Source organism: Camponotus floridanus, unplaced genomic scaffold, assembly GCF_003227725.1.
Source record: "Camponotus floridanus strain SB8 unplaced genomic scaffold, Cflo_v7.5 scaffold12, whole genome shotgun sequence".
Taxonomy (NCBI): Eukaryota; Metazoa; Arthropoda; class Insecta; order Hymenoptera; family Formicidae; genus Camponotus; species Camponotus floridanus.
The window spans coordinates 1389408-1407256 of NW_020229237.1; the positions used below are offsets into that span (position 1 = coordinate 1389408).

The window sequence follows — 17849 nt, forward strand, 5'->3', positions numbered from 1 at the left end:
CCACGAAATTCAAATTTATATTTAAAATATTTAAAATTGTATTCTCTCGTTTGCACAATTCAGAAACAGAGATGCTATCGCTAATCATGTATCCTCGATTAAACATCATCGAATACGGATGAACGCAGTTTTCAAGAGACGCAAGGTCGTTTAATTTTCCAAACGAGATATTGCAAGACATATTTCGTACACCGAGTAATTGACACTTTCTCGTGGCGGTTACCAATCTCGCGAAGCGATTGAGATCGACATGTAACCAGCCCGTTCGCCAGATATGACGAGCCCCAAGAATAAACCGGATCACGCTGCTAACAGATTCCCGAAGCCGGCTGATTCCCCCGCCTCCTCCTCTTTCTCCTCGTGCCCCTCCGCACTTCTATCTCTGTATCTGATAATTGGAGCGGTAATTACGCGGTGATTAACAGAGATGGCTCCCGCGCATCGTACCTCCTTCTACGAGAGTCTCTGTCTTCTTTCTCCTCCTCTCTTTCCTCCCCAGTTGTTCATTACGTTCGCTATTGCGTCCTCCTGCGGAGAGATCCCTCCTTCTCACCCCCGGATCCCTGGTTAAGATCAAAGATAACCCCGTGCGCGAGCACGTTAACTTATCTCTCTCTTCTTCCTCTGTATCTTTCCACTCCTTCTCTCTGTTTTCTCCATCTTCAGATCCGATTCTCTTTGTGATCTTTCTCTTTCTTTTTCTCTCTTCGCTTTCTCCTTTTTATTATTTAACACATGTACACTATGTGTAATGATGAACTTGTGTAGTTCATCAAACTTGTTTGTTGACGTGAATATTTTTAAGTATTTGCAACACAAAACGAATCATTTTTCCAACAATATAATGTAAATACAAAAACAGAGAAAGACAGAGAGAGAGAAAGACGAAAATAATTATTGTAAGTAAAAATTTAGTTTTGACAATTATACATGAAATTAAAAATAAATTTTGATCGGCATCATAAGATAGAGTAAAGTTTTCAATGCATTTTTATTCCATTTTACATATCACTAAAAATGAATCTCGTATAATTTCACTATTTTTTATTTAATAGTTTGCTCTTTTTTCCACTGCGCCACATTGTTATCCCGCTTCTTCTTCATCCAACTCTCTTCGGTAGAGACGTTTGAATGAAGAAAGAAGGAGATGTATGATGAGACCAATCTCCCTCTCTCCCCCGCCAGCGCGTTCACGAAACAGGGGTGATAGGTGGCCTCACAAAGTATTCGAACTAGCTGCGCCAGCCAGGTAAAAACGGAATTGCTTAACCAAACGGGCGTGGCCGTAACTTTGACCAGTCGAGTAACCCCTAAACGTCCAGTTAATTCCGAGCTCGACCCCCTCGCATCTCCCTTTACCGGCCACGTCGTTCTCTCCCCTCTTTCCCCCCTTGCTCTTTACCGCTCCCTCCCACGATCGCGGGGCCTCCTAATAACGCGGGCCAGCCGTAATGAGGAGTAAACTAATTATTGGATGCTAGTTGGGCAGGACGATATTTCACGTTCTCGCTGACAGCAGGGTAGGAGCAACAAGGATGCGGCGCGCGTGGAAAGAGAGAAAGACAGAAAGAGAGAGAGACCTCGAAGAGCGAGCACCGCGCGCTCATAAACAGGTTAAAATGATGCCTAGGCGTTTTAGCAATTTCGAGAGCGAGAGAGGAAACAGCGAATTCTTGTATTGCGGTGTCTATCGCGCGGACATGAATGTTAAACGTTTCGCGCGATGCAACGACGTAATAAGTGAATGTGAGTCTGGTATATTCAATGTTTAAAGCGTACTTCCCATCCTCGGAATCGCATAACACTTTTGTCTCTTAGCATTAATTTATTATGAATAAAAAATTAAAATTTTACAAAATTATGGAATATTATCGTCGATAAACTTGATTGATTTCGCAAAGTTTTCCCGTAAAGTTATAGTTTACATTACTGTCTAAAAGATATCACGCGCAAGTTATGTGAATGAAACTACTATATAAATGGAAGTTATAAAAATTAAAGTTAATACGGAATTATTAAATATTATATTAAATCTTTATACTTAATCTGAACGACAGCTTTTCTTGGAGTTAATTTTTCCATAATATTCCGTGAGCTAATCACTTTAAAATGTACTTGCTGTACGACATTATTCTGCTCATATTTAGTGTAATCTGAGAATTTACAATATATTTCTAAAATGTAATAATATATTTAAAATTAATTTTTTCACTGAGCAGTTGATAAATTTTGAAAAACTGAAAATGATGAAAGATGAATAAAGAATTAGACAACATCAATGTAAAAGGCACAGATTCAATTTTAATGATCCGTATTATAAATGGATGTAAAATACATACTTAAAATGTATTACAATTATCGCTACTTTAATTGAATTCTTTAATCAATGTATAATGCGATTTGTTATTCCGTAAAATTTTGATTAATCGTCGCATTTTTTAAATATGTAACATTAGAATTAAAACAAAATATTTGACGTTAAAAAAAAATATTCGAAATTAAAATAGAGTGCCATCTTAAAAACGCAATATTCCAAAATTTTCAAATTTTTAACAACTTATAAATTAGAGAACTATCTCAAAATGCATAAATAGATAAAACGATTTCTTTTGCTGCTTCATATTTATAATTTTTTAGAATGAAATTCCTAAAAACATCATTTACCAGCGAAAAACCTATAGCTTCTTTGATTTATAGTTGTGACGTTTTTACTGTCTAATCTTCTCCAGAGAGAGAATCATTCTCCATAAAAGTCATCGGCAATGACATCGCCCTTATAATCTGTCCTGACGAAAGCGCGCAATTCAATAAATTAATTTTTATCACCGCTTGCATTTTTCTCTTTGAGAGTGTCTTTCTTTTCTTAGCCGTAATCACAATATTCTGTTCCTCGGATAACCCCCAAGAGACGTCCGCAATAACGTCACCGGTGCATGACCAATACGGCCGGCATCGATGAGATCGAAGTAAAAATGCGTCGTACGGCTCGAGTCTGGGCCCGGGCCCGAGATGAAATATCGCGCGGAACGGATCCAATAGGTCGGTCTAATAGGAATAAACAATGTTATGAATTTAAACGGCCCAGCTTGGCGCCACTATAACCCTATATTATCAAATTACGGGGGCCTTGTGTGTATCAGGCCCCGCGAGGTGCACGCCTCGCGCGACCAGGATGTGCCATAAAGTCGGATGTTAACGGTAGGAACCCACGTCCCGCCATCCTGTCGTTTTTTTAGAACCTATTCGCGATGCGCCACGGGGGGCCCCGCTTCGTTTCAACCCGGAGCACGAAAACGACGATAAAGAGTGCTACGGAATGACGTTTTCTGTAAATACGCATTGAACGTGCGACGACGGGAATTTCGACGGAATAATCGCCGCGAATTATTCGCGAACATTTACCCGATGTCGTGGTAATATTCGCATTATAATCTAGTACTTATGTTGCAATATCGGAAATTAATATTTCAATGGCTGGATGATAATGTAATATATAAGTATTATTTAAAAAAGAATTTGGATTACAGATTATTTTACAATTATATTAAATATAAATATGTGGGTTTTATACATTACATTATGCACCTATTCTATTGCGCAATCTTTATCGTAATAAATAATGTAGATAATGCAGATAATGTATCTGCTATTTCGTTATTGCAAATTCGATTTTGCATAATGAATAATATAACAGAGAATAGCAAATATTAAGAATAAATTAATAAAACTATAAATAACTTACTTTATAATTGCTCCATTGTTGGCCGATGTCTCCTCCTCCTCCTCGTGTGTTTGTCCTTTTTTCTCACTTTTTCGTGGCACTCACTCACGATTAATTACGTTCGCACACACGATAATTGGCATAATTGTTTTAATATTACACGGCACTCCCGATAAACTTATTACGCAAGACGTATTTTATTATATATATTGCGACGGGAAAACAAATTATGGTTCAAAACTATGATTTGGTTAAAAAATCGCGACCAAATTCATGTGTCACTCGCGGCACAATGTTAATTAATTTCACGATAAATGATACCTAAAAAAAAATATTACGACCATCGAAGTATATATTTCATGAGATATCGCAACGCAAAATGTTGAATAATGAATTACTACTTGTCGATAACGAATTGTATAAGTTTCCATTTAAATTATTATTTTGCATTAAAACGGGAGATTGAATAAATATACTAGTTAAAAAACAGGATATTTAAAAATACTTAATTATTCTTGCCATTTGAATCAATCTGTTTTGTAAATCACGACATTTTATTAATCGGAAATGACATCGACAAAATTTTACTTCCAATATCGCGTAAGAAATACGTGAAAAATTCACGGATATATCGCCAAATACATGCTTCGATAAATAGCTATTACTATAATATTTTTACATGTCGATTATCGGGAATTTATCAATCACGCGAGCTAATAATTACTAATTATAATGATTATAGCGAATAATTTTGTATTTTGCAGTATTTTTCGCGATTGGGAAAATAATATAACGACATAATAGAGCGTCTCGCGCTGTCTGCCTGCCTGCTCGAGCGCCGTGATACGACTAACAAGGTCGCGTCGATATGTAAACAGTAGCGCGCTGTAGATCGCATACCAATCAAGGCCACATACCAGTGTACTAAATCGTATATACAGTGGATCGAATAAGTATTTGCACAGCCAATTTTCTTACAGTAACTTTATTCAAAGAAATAATATATGTATGCGAATTATATCTATAAGCTTATTACATATAGAGATGATACGTTGGTACAGAATTTTCATTTTTTTGGACATTACTTTGTTATGACATATAATTAAGAATTCTGTAATAATATATCATCTCTGTATGTAATAAGCTACTTATGGACACAATTTGTATTCACATATTATTCCTTTGAATAAAATTATTGTAAGAACTGGATGTGCAAATACTTATTTGATACACTGTATCAGTTTGATTGTATATCAGCGTACTAATCGCAGTTTATTCATTGTCATTTCGTAAAATATGTATGCATGTATTTTATTATTAATATAAATCGAAAGAGAAGGACAAGGACCGATGTGTAGAAAACTAAAAGAATTGTTGTTACTCTGTCTTTATACGTAGAAGTTTTATACGTCATTGATCAATAAAATTTTATTTTCGGAGTTTTTTTTTCCGATCGTAATTCTATCCAGTTTTATATAAAACTAGTTTTCTTTACAGATACACTTTATTTCGTATTTTGAATTTTTCGCCTATTCATCGCGCGGTACAAGAATGTGAAATCGCACATGTCATTTCTGATTCTATCATTAATAAAACACACGCGAATACATTACAGATTGATCTCGACTCGAGACGCGTTTAATTGGATACGTTATCGAGAGAATATCGAATCATGCTTTAATATGTCTTTCAATCGTGTAGTAATAATTTATACATCCATGATTTATTAGTAGCGTATTTTATGTGATTTACTCGATCGAAATTTATCGTGCGAATAATCAACAAAGTACGACGTATTTTCGAAAATTACATTCTATAAAACTAATTTTGCTTGTAATACTGTAATACGCACCGGTAGGAATGGTGTCTCGGTATACTTGTGACGTTCACTGACGTCACACTCACACAAACGAAACGCACATGTACGCAAGCCGGGCAGCGAGAGAATAAGTGGGGGTGGAGTAGTGGGGGGCATTCCGATGTTGCGTCCTTCGCGCACGGCACAAGAGCGAAAGACAAAGCACTGTAAGATGTGATACCGTGTTAGAGGTATCCGATAGCCGTCTCTCTCGCTCCCGCTCGGGACACCGCGCTGTTTCTATACGTGTCTCGTGTGCTTTAATATCGTTATATTTTTCATTTCTTTCTTTAAGAAATGCGGCTTAATCGCGCGCACTAAAGGTCGGCATTCATTGTTAGATTAAATAATAATTAAATTATATATAAAAAGATAAAATTTAATAAAGAATAAATTCTTGGCTCACGTACATGTGCGCTTTGTGTGCGTATGACGTCGACCATTCGCACATACATACCGGAACACCATTTCTGCCGGTGCGTGTACATTCATTTTTGTTATAATGAAAATAATAACGGTTTTCTCAAACGAGAACGTATGTTTAACAACGTATTATTAACAAGTAATTTGTTATCAACATTATGTAACTTTCATGCATAATATTGCTTTAATAAATAGCAGCTGTCATAATATTTTTGCGTATTGTTTATTTTAAAAATTAATCAATCAAAATTATAGTCGCGATTGCATGACTTTTAGAAACTAAGAGTCTCATAGAGGCTTTGTGCCATTATATTGTTCTCATATCGCAATATATGATAATAAAATACCTATCGTGTGCGATTTATTATCGGGAGTGCTGTGCAAAGTTCCAAACGATTGTCATATTGTGCTTAATTATTGCGCGTCCGATTGTAATTAATAGTGAATGAGTGCCATGAAGGAAAGGACAAACATGAAGGAAAGAGACGGATATCCAGAGAGGCATCCGGCGGAATAACCACAAAGTGAGTAATTTAGAATTTTGTTATTTTATTATGTATTACTTGTTAAAATTATTTGCAAAATTAATTGTCTGTTTATCTTTGTGATAGTAATCTATTTTATATTTTTATGTAATTATGTAATATTATGCATATACAAAATATTCTTGTTTTGAAATACGTAAAATATTTAATATATATATTTAAATGACATTTGTTTTTCATTTTTAATCATTTAGTAGTAATTATAATTTACACATTTACTCTAATTTAATTCGTCCAATGAGATATTTATTCAATTAAGTATAAAGATTGTTAAAATATTATTTTATTATTTTTACCTAGGAAAATAATAAATTTATAAAAAAGAGAGTGTGTCACAAAATAACAATTATATACAAAAGACTGAACAGAAAGCAAAAAAAGATATTCGGATATTCAGTCTATTTCCCAATTTATGATTTATAAAGGAAATAATATGTTGATTCTTGTACATTAATCCATATAATCCATATATCTATATAATCGATTACTATCGCAAATATATAGCATATACGTGTCGAAATTATATCAATATTCATCAATGCTCATACCATACTAATCACTATAAGATCATCAAATGTATCGATTCATGCCTGTTTATGCATTCGATCCTCCCGATTGAATCATACATATCTCACGATAATTAACTTGAACGGGCTTATTCGAAATGTTTCGGTTCAGCGAACGACAACGATAATGTCTCATATCGTCGGTCGTGTAATATTAAGAGGCACTCGAAGGGTCCATCGCTTTATGAATATCGAATGAGGGCGCGCGAGGGACTATCGCGGGAAAAGTTTTCGTAATAAATTGAGAACGAAGAAAGAAAGACGAAAGAGACCTCAGAAGAGTACAAAAAAAGAACGTGATCTGTTCGGTAAAACAGTCGACTAGCTGCCGATCGTTAACGAATAAAGAATGGTAATATTATGCTTGGTGGATGTGAGAATATCGTGGTTTCATGCACCCCGGATCAGCTGCTCGAGGGCGGGGACGATACAAATCAGGATGGGACAGTCGAATTGCCGTGGATGGATTAATTATTGACCGCTGAATTTCGTTTATCCGTTTCGTTCGAGGTTTCTCTCTGAGATTCTGTGAATAACTTACATTTGAATTGCAAGAAGAGAAATTGAGACTATGATAGTGTTTTATTATATTAAAAAATTATTATTTTTAATTTTAATTTATAAATTTGGAAAAAGGAAGAAAAAAACTTATTCTTTTAGATATCTATACTACTTATTGCTGCTTGCAATTTTTTAATGTATAAAAATAATATAAACTTTTACATTTAAGTAACAAAATATTCTATTGAAATATTATATAAAATCCATATTTCGGTCTCGCTCATGAGTAGTTTCGTACGAGATGCGGTCTCCAAAAGTCAGTCGAAGAAGTCGGGTCGGTCGGACGGTCGATTCCTTGGACACGCCCCGAGAAAGAGATCGCGTAGTGGGGCCCGATGGGAATTTTAATTTAATTAAGACAGACCCGTTATTAAGAGGCACGTCCGGCTAGTTGATTAGAATTCCTTCGAACCCGTCCGGGATCATAAGTCACTCGCGGATTAGTAACAGACAGCGCGCAAAGAAGCACAGTAATTTATGTAGATGTGAGATTAAGGTGGAATTTTCTCTATCCTACATAATCATTATTCGTGATATTACTGCGGAAACTATATTCTTAATATCATATTTAGTAGTAGAAAAATAATAGTATAAAATAAAAAAATTAATCATTCATGATTTTCTTATAAACCCATAACTTTATATTTTCGCATAAAAGAGAAGTTTTCGTGACTGTGAAAGATAAGAGATATAAACATTAATTTATTATTAATTTCCGGTCGATCAATGATTTGCCTCGGCATTTTGGTCGCGCAATCTCTTTTTTAAATCGCTGTCATCATAATTTTAATTTAATAACTGTGGGGACTTTTCTCATATTCATCGAGTCGTTGTCGACAACCGAAAATTTTCAGACGCTTTTTTTTAGGATTTCTTGAATAATCATCATGTCACTCGCCTGAAATGTTAGGTCACCATAAATCGACCGACAAATTACTAGTCTTTATGGTGTTACAAAAATGTCACGCAAACTTTTTTCAAACTTAATTTATTATCTAATTATCTTTTTAACCAATTATAAAATACGGTAATATTTTTTTGCATAAAATATCTAAAAATAAACTTGCAATACATTAATTAATTTGTAAGAGTGAAAAAAATTAAGAAAGCATTTATTCGATTATTTTATTTAGATTCTTGGCAAATTCGTAACAATATTAATATCAAAGTACAATATTAATATTTCTCAAATGGACATCTATCATAACAATATTGAATTTATTAAAATATTGCAATTGTATTGCAATATTTTCTACAAACATTATGTCGAAAATCACTTCGCGATTACCACTTTTTGCATGCGATTCGTTATCTTGTCCTATTATGATACTCCATGCGAAACCGAAATGAACAGAAAAAAATAACACGAGGCAGATATAGGATCAGCCGCGCGCTAACACTGTGGTAGGGAGAACAGAGATTCCGAATAATTTTATCCAATTATACTTTAATGGCCAGTTCCTCCATTGAGCAGTCCGACAAAATTCCGATGTTCCGTGGCAAAATAGTAGAGGGAGAAGGCGGGAACGCAATTAGCATAACAACGGGCACGATAGTCAAATAATTCTCACTCTGTCCGAAATGAACGCTTCGACGGACAATAATACACGCTCTCGGGAGATTCTTGTTTTATTTATGTGTTTGGTAAGGCGACACGGCGTGTGGGTGTCGAAGCCCGGTGAGCACCACAGGAGCTCGCAGCGGCAACGCGCTGTGCGCGCCCATGGTGACCGACGATAGTATGAGCAGAATGAAAAATCCGACGCGTGCAAACATTTAACTTTGATCAATGCTATTTTTAATTAATATAATGAGACAGAATTACCATACTTATCATAATCGTATAAGCCGTAACATGATGAAAAAAGCATTTAACGCTGATGGACTTCCTCAAGGGAGAAACCGTTATATAAAATACGTGATTATAAAATACGTGAAAAGGAAATTCAAGTAACGAGATATTAAAATTTTATGACAAAAATATATTTAAAAAAATACATTATTTCAACATGCGAAATTAGAATAATCAAGAGATTGAATGAATATTTGCTTATTATTATTATTAGTCGATTTAAATTTCACGAGGAAAAATTATCAATTATGTTATAATTATATACTAATAATAATATAACCGATAAAAGAAACCAGCGTATAATGATGAGATAAAAGAATATAATTCGCAAACTGTTACACGCATTACAAAGAAAAACCAAACGGGTAGGATCGCGCTCATCTCGTCGACATCACCTGTCGTATGACGGCTTCCTTTACGGCCTTTCCCTCTCCGAATAGTCCTTCACGAAGGATATCGTCGAGCCATGAATCATATCTTGGATTTGTTAGAGCCATCATCTCCGGTTTGCAGAGGCGTGCATTTGAATAGGAACGACAGTCGTGTATCAGAGAGGTGAAGTCGTAAGAAGAGTAGGGAAAAAAGAGGGAGAGAGAGAAAGAGATATTAAGGGAGCAAAGAAACTGAAGGGGATATTCGACTAGCGTCGTAACGCAAGGTACACCACTGTCCCCTTTATATCCAGGAACATAATCTCACAAAGTTATTGGCCCATTTCGGACCTCCTGCCTCTACGAGAGACACCGGCTCTTTTCTCATTCACGTGTTCGACGGCGTTACTTTGTGCCCTTTACTTTGCATCTCTCCTCTTCTTTTCAATGCGTCAGATTCAGAGTTTTCTCTTTGCCGCATACGATTCAGCTTTAAAATCTTCCTCCCCCCTTTTTCTCTCCAACATGTTTTTGCGCTTATTATAAAGTATTTACATATCAACCTTCATTTATGTTGCTTAAATCAAACACGTTGAAATAACATCATCGATATCAAAATTGTCAACGAAGAAATGTGATTTCTTTAATTAAATTTTAGAATTCTAATTAAAAATTTTATTTATCACACACACACACATCATTTAATAAATTCCTTATATTTTGAAATATACACCGATTCGAAAATGGTCAAGAGCGCGGAGAGATACTTCGTACAGCGCGCATCGATTTGCATAAAGAGAAAAAAAATAAAGCGGTAAAACCGCGACAATTTTCGCACTATGCACACATCGGCACTAACTCGATCCTGCGAATTCGCAAAATGGCGCGCACGTTTCCACTTATGATTGTCAATAAACAATCTGGCATCCCGCTGCGCACTTGAAATCGTTTAACGCGCTCTCGCGATAACGATCCTGATAACCGAACATAATATTACTATACTAGAGATCGTCCTCGATCGCCGTGACTTCCAGGATAATTTTCTTGGAAGGCGATCGCGCAATTATCGCGATCGAACGATCCTTACGCATCCTACGGATCCCCGCTGAGTATTAAAATCCATTTTGTCCTTTGCATCTGTGAAATATTTCTCACACATTCGCTTCTGTCATCAAATTGGAATAATTTCCATATGTTAAAGCTATGCGTGATTTTAAGTCTATATTCGCGTATTCTTGTGAGAATATAAATAATTTTGTTAATGGTGTATTCAGCGGTGTATTTGAAAGTAATATTTCATACAAGTATTTCTCATGGATGAAAATTGATAGATTTTATTATAAAAAATGATATTTATATTATAAATCTCTATTATATTTAATTTTCCTCGTTTTTCAAAATCTTATTTAAATTTTCAAAATCTTATTTAAATCAACGAAGGATGCTGCTTATGACAGTGGTTCGTCTTTCGCGAATACGCCGCCGGCGCGGCTTTTGGCTACCGAATGACGGGAGAAATTAATCAAAACAATCATCCTCGAGTCCCGAGGCGGCCACCGAAGCCTGTCATTTACTCCCTCGAAACTCTTCCCTTCCATAGTCCTTTCGCACACTCGTGTATGGCCGCTACTATCCGGTAGCCGTCTGTAACATTCTGCGAGATTTTCGGAGGATCTACGAAAGCGCCGTAGCCTCGAGGATGGATTTCAAATTAAAGGATCGACCGTACCTATCTTTACCGAAATTTCAGTCCGAATAGTAGCCATATTTTTCGCAACAAAGAAAAGATTTGTGTGAAGGATCTAAGTATATATAACTTAAAACTGCTTTTAACATTGCTGTTTCTTTAAAGACTCATAATTTTATGATTTAATTATAATACTTTAATCATATAATATTACAAAGCCTTTGTATGAAAAGTCTTTGCTTATTAATAATTATTCTTACAGTAGCATCGATACTTTAACAATAAGTCGTCTCATAAAAATCAAATCGTCTCATCAAATTCAGATTCAAGAAATGAATATAATTCTCCGCACTAATTTAAATGAGACTTTAGAAAATATGAAAAGCAATTATTAAATATAATAGAGATTTGTGAGAAGATGTAACGCACAAGTACCATTATAATAACAATAAATAATAAAAGCCAATTATTTTCATTTATTAAATACTTGTGTAAAAACGCAATCTCTGTGTGAACATCGACAAGATAATTATATCGAATATCAGCGAACACGATCCACGTCGCTTATTTTCACGCACTATCTGTCGAATAATAGACGGTGTAAGAAAAAAAAAAATAAAAATTGCGAGAGATCGTGGCGCTGTTGGTTGGCAACAACAGTATCCGTCATTCCGAGAGAAATTGCGCGGACCGATCATCCCGCGGCGGGATAATTCGGTCTAATTCCGCGGCTGCCCGGCGATTTCGGCTATCTGCTCGTAATCGACCGGGCCCGCCTCGCGCAGCAAGGAACCGAGCCTGTAATGGGATGGAATTAAGAGGAGACGTGCCCTTCGCTAATCTATTAATTCCTACACGCGAGATTACTGCCGGGCGTCGGAGAAAACGAGTTTTCGCGAAACTGGTCGCGAGTAAATTTTCTACGATATCTCCTACTTTTATACAGGATATTTCATCCTCGTCGATCGTTGATTAATTTATCTTGTGTTAATCAAAATATTCAAATACCAACTCGTGTGTAAGTCTTAAATTATAATCCGTTAAAAATATAAACAAATATTTTCTTTTTATGCAACAAATAGATAATAATATACTAGGGTTTTTATTTAATTTAAAGTTGATTTTGAACGCCATTTGTTTTAAAACTTAATTATGAAGAGATTTAATATGCATAACATCAAGATCTATTGCAGAATTCATGAATGAAAAATGATACGATACGAGACACCTAGTATGTATCTTTTTTTTATTCCTCCCACATTCGATTTGCCAGTAATTATGTAAACGCGCTGTGTTCCGCTTATAATAAACTTTATAATAAACGATCAGCAAGCGTGAGATTAATTTACATGGTAATTGAATTTACGGTATAAAATTTACTGGAGGAATTTGCGGAACGAAAAGTGAAATCGAGAACGAGACGGATAATAATCATGCGACAGTTTGCACTATCGGATATTTCGGGTTGCAAATATATTCTGTGTTAATCCATTGATTGATGATACTTTACTGCATTTTTACTTTTATGCAGATTTATTGAAACTTCATATCAAATGAAAGACTTAGTTGTAAAAATATCCACGAGTTTTACAAACAAATTATGTTTATTAAAAAAAATTTATTAAATTTTTTTGCTCGAGAGAATTTTTTTCAGATTTTAGATCTAAATGTAATCATCTGGTAATTCTTAATATATTGTCAAAAAAAGGAACATTATTATATCAATTTGATTTTATAGAAATTGTCCTTTACGTCCTCTGCATTAGGATCACTTAAAACTTGGAAGCACACACTCATTATCAACTTAGTTCGATTACGACCGCGGTTTTAGTTCAATCATTCGTTTCATATCTAATTTATTATTAACTGTCAGGAACCTTTTGCAAGGTGAGCGAGTGAGTCATTAATGGAATGCGGATAGATATATTGACTGAGTCTCTTATCACTTCGAGAAAGCAAACATTTGTCCTGCATTCCCTTATCATTGTTTTCTATAGCATTCATCCCGTTGCAATAAGCGAACGCATTCGTCTTTGTTGTATAAGAATTAAGAACATAGATTAAGAACGAGAGATAATACCGGTTTTTCAGCTTAGGAATTCAAATGGAAAATATTTTCAATGATACGTAGAGAAAAAATCTGTAATTATGATGTAGTAAAAAAATTATACACGAAATAAAGAGAATGTAAGAGCAATTTTAAAGAAAATATTTGTCATAAATTGCCAAGTTATTTATTATATATATGTATAAAAATATATTAAGAATAGATACTTTAATTTTATGTACTTACAATTTTTTCCTGAGCACAGAATCGAACTAAGATTTATCAAAGAATATAATTAGAAATAAATTGTCGATATATTTTATCAGCCAGTAATATTATTATTTACATTAATACAAAAATTAAACTATAATTGTAAATGTATAAGGTTTATTTAATTTTAAACAAACGTAATAAGAGTTTTCTCTCTTTTATCAGGAAATTATTTTCTCTGGCGTCACATTTTTTATTTTTTATAACTTTAAGAATTATTATGTGCTGCGATATTTTAATTGAGAAAAAAATAATAGTAAATTTTCTAGGGCTTCTAAAAAAATTACTTTACAACTGTGAGTTATTCAATATTTTAACCCCTCACCAAATATTCCATGTTTCCCTCAAATTAAACTACGGCAGTTAAGGGTTAATCGTACATGGCACGTTCGGCGAAGGCAAATGCCAAGGAACGGTTCTCGATGTTCCTCCACAACACTCTTCATGAATATCGACCCGAGCAGACGCTTATGCAGAAACACGCTCGCGCAAGTAAAATTGCTCACATTTTTCAGACGCGAGACGAGCGACGGGTAAGAGGGAGGCGGGAAGGGAAGCGAAGGGAGAACAGAGTATTTCCTTTTTCAAGCCTGACGAGCATCAAGCTCTCTCTCCGGGGCCCTTGAAGAGCACAGCAATGCTCGGGGAACGGACAACGGATCCGGCGCTGACGCTCATTACGATGATTGGCAGATTCAATTAACGGCCGGCCGGGCTCCACCGCGGCAGGGTCGCCCCGGCTTAACCTCGGCTAAATATTATTAATAATAATCAGCTCATTACCGGCTCCATTAATTATCCGTGCCGTATATACGCGGGTAGCGCGCCTTCAGGAGCGCACCAGATTCGAGGGCCGCGCGCGTTCGTCGATATTGGGTCGAAATAAAACTCACCGGTGGTCCGACATTAGTGCTTGCATTGCTTCAAGTCACGTCGGTATACATATTAGAGCAGCACTCATAATTTGACTTGTATTAAGACACAGTTATTATCGATACAACGGATAATTTAAGCAACTTTAACAGAGTTTTATTAGGACGATAAACGTTTTGGGAAGTAGGATTACTGCAAGTCTTCGATGCAACTTGTTCTTTAATCAACTCATTGCAAATGAGAAAAATTGATAATTATACTGAATGCTATAATCAATGCAAAATATTTAATATTTTTATTACCGAAATATTTATAAAGATACAAAATTAAAATTATTTCTTCTGTAGGCAATATATTATATAGTTTTATATTATAATAAAGGCATAAAGAAAACTGTAGAGGGATATAAAAATCTGTCGTTGATCTCTCGCGAGATGGTATCACCAAAGTTACCCTCATGATGATTCTCGGAAAACGGAGTGAGGGACGGAGGGCAGCGACGAGGGAGAGGGGCGGGGGACGGGTAGGGCGTGCAATATTAATCCATTTAACAAACTCATTATCGATGAGATATACCGAGCGTTTACCGTGCGCGGCGGCGGCGCGAACGTGCTCCACCTATCCCGGGGGAATCCCGGCTATATTAGCGGGTTTGCACCCCTGCGGCTTGATTTACGGGCGTGCGCTAACGAGTCTCGGCCCGCATCAGCCACGAAGAGGAGGCGATGCAGGACGATGCAGCAGCACTCGGGCACGCTGAGGGCACGCTACGGTTACGAGGACGCAGCGCGGGTCATAGGCTAAAAATTTATCTGCCGGAGATGACGAAGGAGGGAAAGCAAGGGAGAAATTTGACCTCGGAGCAATCAACCGAGCTACCATTTTACAAAAATTATTTGGAAAATGATTGAGCTGAAACCGCTAATCACATATTTTAACGCGGTACAAATGATAGAGAAGCGAAATTTTTAGTTCAGTTTAATTATTTTTCGTCTATATGTTTCAAATTAGACGTGTGTGCGTGTCAAGTAAATCATATTTTGTAGAGACTTGTCGAAAATTATTTTGCACGATAACATTATTTTGTTTATTTTGCCTCTATTATACAGATATACAAGTATATTTCTTTGATTATGAATTTTTTTTTTCATAAATAATATCAGATTATTTTACAGGCATTCAATTTAGATCATTAAACGATAATAAGATGCATTCAAAGTTATCGAATAATTAATTTGTTTGGTACATCAATTCTCCGCTTGGCACAAATTTATAAAGATACGATGATATTTCTCGTATATATATTTTATACAATCTTTCATTATCCTGTATCATTCAATCGCAATTCGGCGAGCGTACTCACAAGGTGCTAACTGTTTCTTGCTCGGTCCAATTAACTGGGATCGATAAGTTCGGCGAAACGTATTTCCTTTCTCGATTGCCTCGTTTCATCGACGATATAAATTTAAAGGCAAAAAAGAAAATGGATTATTCCAGTCTTGCGCATTAATGATAAAGGATCCATCAGAGTTCCCTGTGCGAACGTGAGCTTTGTCGTGTTCGGAAATCAAGTTTCGATATCACAGACATCTCCATGGACGGCGGTGTCCATGATACCGCCGAAACGCGGCAGAACGGATGCGCCGGGTGAAAGAAAGGCAGATTTCTCCGACAATATGCCGGCTGAAAATCTCGAAACGATTCGACACCTGGCGGCCCCCGAGCTGTATTTGGTTGTAATTAAGGCACCGGCGACGGCCATTAGCGAATCGCGAAAATGAACAATATTGTTCGATTCTCACGGGTAAATCAAATCGCGCAAGTACATCTGTTTTAAGAGTATCTCAGTTGGTGTCGCGCATAATAATCTGATATGTACTTTATAAAAAAAGAGACTCTTGAAGAAATATTTTATATAGATCTACATTTTCAATCAAGTTTTCTAAAATTAAATTATTGATCTGCCACATGTTTCCAAAATATCAAGACAAATGCGAGAATGATGCTCGTTAACTCATTTTAAGGATGTAAAAAAATTAAGTATCTTAATTTTAAATAATAACTTTATGTTAAATAATAATTTTATGTTAATTAATGACATTCGATTGTCTGTGCGTATGCAATCAATCAAGCACGAATAAACGGTTAACGAAAAATCGATGAAATGATGTTACGCGAAACGCTCCTGTCATATCCAGAGACGAATATATGAGCAAACAATACTTTTCGACTCGCATAATTGGTGCTACGGGCGCCCCATTGGGGCCACCTCGCAGAGGGCCGTCGATGCAGGATGAAGAGATTTACAATGTTCCCGGTCGTAAAATAATCAATAAAATCTGCGCAATGTAAAGAAACGGACGTGCGGCAATGATTTAGTATTCGAAGCGCCGGGTCTCGTCCTCCCTCCTTTCCTATTCACCATCTTTCTCAGGGTGGTTTTTTCAGATTCGTTCTTAAGGCCCGACCATACGGAGAACGAATCATATTTATATTTTGAAATATATAAGTCTTCAAAAAAAGAAGAATTTGTCCAAATTCGCGAATCGAAACTTATAAAGTGAAATCAGATAATCAATATTTTATACAATAATTATATTGCTAGTAATACAATTGTTTTATCGGTGTAATCAAGCAACATTCAAAAAAATATAAAATAATATAAAAATTGTAAAATGAAAAAGTTGATACTTATAATAAATTAGAATAATAATATTTAAATAATTTATATTTTTTTGAAACTATATATATATATAAAATTACTTTAACATTGCTATTCTTTAAGTACTATTTAACTTTGAGTTAAAGTCATATATGATCGATTGTTAAAAAGGAAAATATAAACATAGACCACATGTCGTTGAGCTGAAAACCAATTAGGAAGGGTCGCTTTGAAAAAGCGCGTCGCGTTGTAATCGAGTACTAATTCATCAACGCGGTCCATTTACGAGCGTAAGTCGCCCAAATGATCCTGTAGCTTCACCACACAGGTAATAGGCGTGGTCCTGGCTCTTTTGAACGTTACGTATCTTGGTTTTACGAGGCGTTAAAGGCACCATGACTAATGGTGGAGCC

The 17849-nt window shown here is 35.6% G+C and overlaps 1 protein-coding gene and 1 long non-coding RNA gene across 2 annotated transcripts in view; one reads left to right on the plus strand and one right to left on the minus strand.

Annotated features, from left to right (window-relative positions):
• Positions 1–4018, minus strand: part of LOC105258982 — a 136395-nt gene extending 132377 nt beyond the window's left edge. Inside the window, exon 1 of the long non-coding RNA XR_889785.3 lies at positions 3743–4018. This is a non-coding gene — a long non-coding RNA (uncharacterized LOC105258982). The remainder of the gene's footprint in view (positions 1–3742) is intronic.
• Positions 4019–6508: 2490 nt separating this feature from the next.
• The window catches only part of LOC105258979 (tyrosine-protein phosphatase non-receptor type 23), a 29397-nt gene continuing 18056 nt past the window's right edge, over positions 6509–17849 (plus strand). Inside the window, exon 1 of the mRNA XM_011270614.3 lies at positions 6509–6526. The gene's annotated coding sequence lies outside the window, so the exon portion shown is untranslated. The remainder of the gene's footprint in view (positions 6527–17849) is intronic.